The sequence below is a fragment of the Sminthopsis crassicaudata genome, chromosome 3, assembly GCF_048593235.1.
Source record: "Sminthopsis crassicaudata isolate SCR6 chromosome 3, ASM4859323v1, whole genome shotgun sequence".
Classification (NCBI taxonomy): Eukaryota; Metazoa; Chordata; class Mammalia; order Dasyuromorphia; family Dasyuridae; genus Sminthopsis; species Sminthopsis crassicaudata.
Window position 1 is genome coordinate 94700285 of NC_133619.1, and position 7474 is coordinate 94707758.

Here is a 7474-nt window from a genome sequence, read left to right on the forward strand (position 1 = left end):
CAAATTCCCTCTTCTATTTTTGCCCTTCTGTTTTGAGAACTGATTCCCTTCTGAGCAGCACTAAGAGAAAATATACCTCTCTTGTTTTGTTTATTTTCCATTTAAATTACAGGCACAATGATGCCAACAGATTTAGACCTGTGTCTTTAAATTATCATCACAGTCCCCATTCTCCTCTATATCCCGATATAGTTTTCCAAAACATAAGAGACTTTCATTAACTTCAAAGTGAGCTCTGTACACAAAATAGGTATGAGGTAGTAAGAAAGGAAATGAAAATCACTCCCAGGTTTGAGATTCAGTTTGATGTTCTGCAGCAAGAAGAAAGAGCTTATTTTTTTCCCCTGAAATTACTGGGTTTTGTGCCTATATTATGTATTTGTGTTGCTCTATTTTATATCCATTTCACTGATAAAGTCTATTTAATTTCTGAGTGTACATCATTCCTATTCATAGAAATCTCTGTAAAATTAATTGACATTATAACTATGTAAAGAAAATATCTTCTTTCCTCCTTTCCTTCTTATCTCCTTCTTATCTTCTATATCATTTAAATAGCTTTTTTAAAGATGAAGTATATTGTACACATGAACACTAGAATACACTTTTTTAAACCATTGTTCCCTACACTAATATTCTTGTGAAGAAATATAGAAAAAATAGAAAATTGCCATAAACTAGTGTGATAACTAACACTCTGAAAGCTAAATGGAGTTTCTTGGTGTTGAAAAGGTGCAGTGAATTATACATTTCAGCTCTGTATGTTGCCAATATTTAGAACTGAATTCCTTTATTTCTACTACATGTGCCATTGCAATTCACAAAACATTTCCCAAGTGCTAACTGGTGCAGATGTTGAAGAGGATACACAAATAAATAAAAGTTTTGTTTCTGCCCTCAAGGAGACTACAATCAGCCATCAACATTTCTTGTGTACCTAGGATATGTCTGTAGCACAGAAACATATGGGATACAAAGCAATAAAACTATTCTGTGAAATTCACCACTCATTAGCTTAATGTTGCCATGGTTTGCCACACAATTGATTAGGGCCAAAGCTCTCTGTCAGATAAGACAATTTGTGGATGTAAACCACACAGATTATCTTTTCTCTGTCTTACAGTCAGTATATAAACACCTTTGTGTATTGCCTAAGTTTTGACAACTTGTTGAAGGGAAATTTAAAAAATAATGCCAGCAGTTGTCAGAAATGGAAAGATGAGAGACTGGCAAAGGGGGTTTTCCTCATGAAATGATGCCACATCTGCAAAAAATTGTTCTTTGAACAGTTTGTTTCTTTTTCTGTGGAGGTGGGGGCCAAATCAATTTTCTCAACACTCTTGTCTGCTGGCTGGAATATAAAAAGCCTAGTGATTAAAATTGGCTCCCTGCTAAGGGAAACCAAAACAGAAGCTATTTTTTCCCCTTTTAAAATTGTTTTTCTTTAACATTAACTTAAACTGGCATTTGCCAACATTGAGAGCTGCTCAGCAGGAATACCTCCTGTTGTAACAAGCAGTGAAGAGCTGAGTTAAAAGAAAGAAAAAATAAAGTTTATTCTTAAGTAAATTTTTAAAAAATTAAATTTTAAAAAAGAAAAAGTAAGGGTAATTAAGAAGGTCAAATTTTCCAATTAGGAATTTAGAGTAGCATTTCAAGTACCCTCAAGCATGCAGTAGCATTCTTCCTATGAAGTGATATTTCAAAAAATATATTCTAGTTCATCCCATATCCTGGGAAAAATAATATAATGGTTGATATGTCCCAGCAAAAAAAAAAAAAAAGTAAGAATGTAGTTTTACTTTAGAAAATAGTGTTTTGTAAAGTGAAAAGAAGAAAGTAAATGGAGAAGTTGTAGTATAGGCTATAATTCCTTGACACAAATACTTTCTTAGTCACTACACTAATCTATCAATTTTTCATCCTTCCTTCTTTTTCTCCTTCCTTCAAAAACTTTAAAGACAAATAAAATTCAGAAAATACAGAAAGTAAAATAAATTATTGCTTCACACCACTAAATGGGGTACCAAAATTCATCAGCCACATGGTGAAACTGAAGGCAACTCTCTGGAAAGAACTAAATTCTATTAACTTCGAAGTCATATTAAGTATTTATAATCAGAGAAAAGTAGATATAAAACAGTAAAATATATGAGCCCTAAAAAATGTCAGGGGCAGCTAAGTGGTGCAGTGGATAGAGTAACAGCCCTGAAAGCAGGAGGACCTGAGTTCTAATTTGACCTCAGACACTTAACACTTACTAACTACTAAGTGACCCTGGGCAGGTCACTTAAGCCCAATTGCCTCAGCAAAACAGGAAAAAAAGAAAGAAAGAAAGAAAGGAAGGAAGGAAGGAAGGAAGGAAGGAAGGAAGGAAGGAAGGAAGGAAGGAAGGAAGGAAGGAAGGAAGGAAGTCACCAGGAAATTAGTCCCTGCCCAGACAGAGATGAGTCAGGAATAAACAGGAACAGTAAGTAACCTGAAAAGATCAAGACCAGAAGGGATTCATCAAGATCAAGGTTGTGACAATGAGACACTTGGAATGTTCCAGTTTAGATAGTGAAAATGGAAAAAACCAACTCCATTTCAGCTTGCTAAAGGAAAAGATTTTGGGAAGACATGAGAGAAGGCATTTGTCTCTTCCCAGCCTACTCTCTCAATACTTCCAGAATTTTCCCTTGGTAAGAACCAGGATTCATTCTCTCTCTCTCTCCCTCCCTCCCTCTCTCTCTCTCTCTCTCTCTCTCTCTCTCTCTCTCTCTCTCTCTCTCTCTCTCTCTCTCCTCTTTCTCTCTATTGTTTGAGTTATCCCACTCCCATTGGGAGAGTTCCTCTACTTTGTATTACCTACCACATATATTAGCTCTAAGTCATATGTTACTATTGTTTGTATAATTGAATTCTTTGTTATTGCCTATGTGTATGCTTTGTGGAACTGATATATAATTCCTGGAATCCTGATAAAGGCAAACTCTGAGAAGCCTTTTCAATTTCGACTTTTATATATTATTCTTTTGTTCTTTCTGCAAAATTTCTTATGGTGACATTTTTCTTTATGCTACTGAAGTATCAAATGAACTTTATTGTAGTTTTTAATTTGGTGGGGGCAGAGAATCTTCGCACTAAGTTGTCATTCAGTACCATTTTCAAAAGTTTTCTCTAGTCCTATATTCTTCTTTGCACACACTAAAAGTTGGCCGAATTTTTTTTAATTGTTTGCCCAAATTTCCTCTTAGAAGATGACTATTATTTTGCAAATAACCCTAGTAATACATCATGACTAATCAGACCAAACAAGCAAGCATTTGAGTTCATTAAATTGTGCTATAACAAATGAAGATTACTTAAAAAAAAAAAAACAGTCATTATACTTCTTAGAAAATATATGGCTATTATGCAATACCTTTTGAATTCAATTTAAAATGTTGGAAGCCTACTCAAAGAAAGATATGGGATTTGACTTTGGACATGTTACTCAAATGATTCACATTAAATCTGTAGCAGCCATTTCTTTAGCTTATTTTTATATAACAATTATATCTCACTTCACTGTAATATCATCAAACATGTTTACTGTGGGATAATTATGCATGAAATCTTGAATTAATATATTTATAGCATTCATCTTTATTTATTATAGCCAATCTTTTATTTAAAAAAATACCTAGTCTAGAAATAAAGTAATAGATTTTATTTCTTGATTTTTGTTCCCAGTGATATGATGTATGACCCAGTGTTCTGAGACCATCAATTGCAAAATTTATCTGAATTTTCTTCTGTAATCTAATATTGTACTACAGTGTATGAAACATTAATATGTTTCCACAAACTTATATTTCTGTGTAGCTCATAAAACTTTGTTCCTCTTGTGATAAAAATATGCAAACTGTTTCTTCTGTTGTCCAAGATGAGAGGAGCTCCTACCTTGACATTCTTAACTTTAGGTGACTTTGCCACTTCAATTAGTTCTAATAAGACCTGAGAGCATCCCTAGCTAACTCATTAATTTAATGACCACTAATGAATGATAAAAATGTATTAGTTGCATTTATATTTCTTAATATGTTTCAGCTTCTGTCCTTACTCCCAAGTTCTAGTGACATATTATTACTATTATGTATTAATATTTGTATAATTACATAGGTACACATGGCTCTTTATGACATAAAATCAGTGAATTCCTTATTGATAGATTTTTGCAATAATAATTAAGCATTAAAAATACATTCAACATTAGTCAGTTTCTAAACATAAAGATCATACTTCATAGATAAAGATTTTTGACAATATCTATCTGAACAAAGGAAACACAGATATAACCAGAAGTTCAATTTGCTTCCACAAATTTCTCAGGATCAAAAATAAGACTTGACTTGATATGTCCTTAATACTTGGTGAGTCATATAACCAGATTTGTTTTCACGTTCTAATATATATGTATATGTTTAGGTTGCCCTTGTTTAAGTTTAGATTCTATTTTATTTCCTCAGTTCCAATATATATATATATATGCAAAACTGTATCTAAAAATGTGATGTTCTGTTTCTCTAGATTGTGATCATTCTCTGGGAGGAGGTTTCTTGGGAGCTTCTGGTGGCAGCCTTGGCTTTAGCTGCAGTTCCATAATCCCAAAATGCAGCCAGAAATTAAAGTCCAGATTCTCTATTGTGTCCTTAAAAATCCTGAATCTTTTACTGTGGCCTGGTTGGCTTTAGTAGAGGTCTATCTCTCTCCTTGGTTCCTCAATGAGTTCTTGTCAGAATGTCTCCAGCCAGCTTCAGTCTCTAGCTCTCTTTTTCTTTTGTTTTTGAAGGAGTGTCTTAATGTCTCTGTTTCTTCTCTCTACTATTGCCTGACCTTGAGGATTAAAATGTATTCCAGTGGTATGTAAAATTTTATATTGTGCACAAAAGTGTGCAAAATGTTTAGAAGTATATGCAGGTCCATTGTCTGTTTTTATTTCTTGTGGCACTCCCATAATTGCAAATGCTTGGATAAGGAATTCAGTGACCACTTAGGCTGTCTCTTTTGCTGTTGGCATTGCAAAAGTGAATCCTGAAAAGGTATCTACCACAACAGTCTTAATTTGGTGTGGCCAAGTAGTATGGAGCTTCTGTCAATGTTAATGGAGTTGGGAAAGGTGGCTTGACTGAGAGGGGGAAACAAAAACCTTATACTGAGAATATGGCCCACCCCCTTAAAAATAAAAAGACTAGTTTAAAGTATACTTCCCTTTCCCCCAGCCCAGTAATAAAGAGTAGTGGGATCTACAATCCCAGATTTGGTTTTCATCCTGACCATTTACATAGAATTCCCTAATGACCACTGTCATCATTGTAAGGATAGTAGTTCATTCTCTTCTGAGAGGCTACTCTACTCACTCCTTCCTCCTCTTCTTGTCTTCATGTTCATGCTCCTTAGGGCAGCTGCTGTCTGAGGGTCTTTTAGACCCTCCATGCTGTTTAGCTTCTTCCAAAAATTTGTCCAGACCAAAAGGATCTTCTTCAAATCGAACTGGTCCTTCACGGCCTCGCTGTCTATGATCTGATCCAGAGAATTCCTTATCAAGAACAAATCTGTTGGTCTTTATTTGGGCCTCTAGGTCATCACCATACATGTCTTTGTCCAGATTTTTGCTGGGTCTGTAGATGTTTTGGGCCATGTCTTTGCCCCTTCTCCATGCTTCTCCACTAGCAAAACCACTGTCCATACCCTTAGTTTGGTTGAATAGCTTCTGGTCATACTGAACTTTATTGGAAGTCTGAGGATTGGGCACACCAAGAGCAATGACTTCACTGATATCTTGATTCTCATTTCTCTGTAATTTTGACTTATCATAAGCTGCTCTGGAAAGATTTCTGCTATGTTGTCTCTCTTTGTGTCTATCATGTCTTATTTCATCTCGTTCCCGAGCCTCATCATCCTCTTTTTCTACATGAGTCTTGATTCCAGCTCTTCTCTCCCGAGCTTTCTGGGCCATTTCTTGAAGCTTCTCTTCATGTTTCTTTTTTTTTCATTTTAGGCCATTTTTGTCTCTACTTGAGCTCACATCTCTACTGCCTCAAGAGCCTTTCTATCAGCAATGTAAAGAGCTTCAGCTACTTTGGTGAAGTTTTAATTTATGTGGACTGTCTGCAGTCCTCTTCCATCAGCAGCCAGACATTTGTCTAATAGAATAGCCCTTTGCAATTTTTCAGTTTGAAATACAAGGTGGAATTTTCCATTCTTGCTGCTCTTTCACAGTCATCATTCGACTATGAGAATGCACAGGTATGGGAGGAGAAGGAGGCCCATGAGGAATTTCCTTATTAATTTTGAATCTTGGAGGCTCTATTGGATCTTTCTGCATTTCCACCATCCAAATAACTCTTTCCTTAGCTCCAGAATTGAAAGCTACTCCTTGCTGAGATGGCGTATACTGGATATGCTGAGCTGGAACTAGTTTATCTGCAGCTTGAACTGGCATAGCAGCAGCAACCTTCTGAGACACAGATTTCTCTAGGGCTACCCTTGTCTTATCTCTTTAATGGCTTCTTCATCAGGTCTTTTCATGTCTGGGTCATATGCATTCATAACTTCTTTAGGTACCTGGTCAGTGTATTTGCTATAAAAGACCCTGTCCTTTGATAGTCCCTGCCGAGCAATTGCATCATATTTAATTTTTCCCTCTGCATCCACCTGAATAGCCAATGTGTTGGACATTTTCTTCTATCTTCCCATATCCAATAGTTACTAGGCCACATGTATTTCTGGAAAGGCACCTCCATCTCCAAAATCCTCTAAAAATGAGATATCCAACCTTTCCAATACCCGTAAGGGGGAGGTTTCTTCTTGATGAGACAAAGGCAGTCTGCTTTGATCTTTGTGATCTTGCCCTTTCCTCAGCCTTAATCTGGTCCTGAGAAAGCTGAGTTGGAGCAGGTAAAAAGCTGGTCAGCGCCATCTTCTTCTGCTGCTTTTAGTGCTTGCAGCAGCTGAGCTACGAGGGGTTTACTAAGCCCCACATTGGGCGACAAAATGTGATGTTTTCTTTTCTCTAAATCACAATAGTTCTCTGGGGGCAGATTTCTTGGAGAGCTTCTGGAGGCAGCCTTCCTTTCAGTTCAGGTCAACAATCGCAAAATGCATCCAGGAATTAAAGTCCTTTACTGTCTCTTTCCAAATCTTATCCCCAGCTGCCTCTGAATCAAAGCCTCCAAGCCAGGATGAAGGTAGACGTGGGAATGAATTCTTGACTCTGCCTCCAAGAGTGTGGGATTGTGGGTTTCCCAGAAGTCAATCCTAGTTGTGAATCTTCTATGAGCAATCTTTTCCTTTAGACTTGTGAATCTGCTGGACTTGTGAATCCACGGAATCCTGGCTCTGAATCTCCTTGAGCTTCCCTGAAGTTCTCCTGGGAAGTTTTCTCCTTGACCCCATCCAGACTGACTGACACCACTGAATCTTTGTTCCTTATAGCCTCCCAGAGAATGGG

General features: G+C 36.6%; 1 pseudogene; it reads right to left on the minus strand.

Annotated features, from left to right (window-relative positions):
- Positions 1-5377: 5377 nt before the first annotated feature.
- Positions 5378-6943, minus strand: LOC141564876 (SNW domain-containing protein 1 pseudogene; annotated as a pseudogene).
- Positions 6944-7474: the final 531 nt, after the last annotated feature.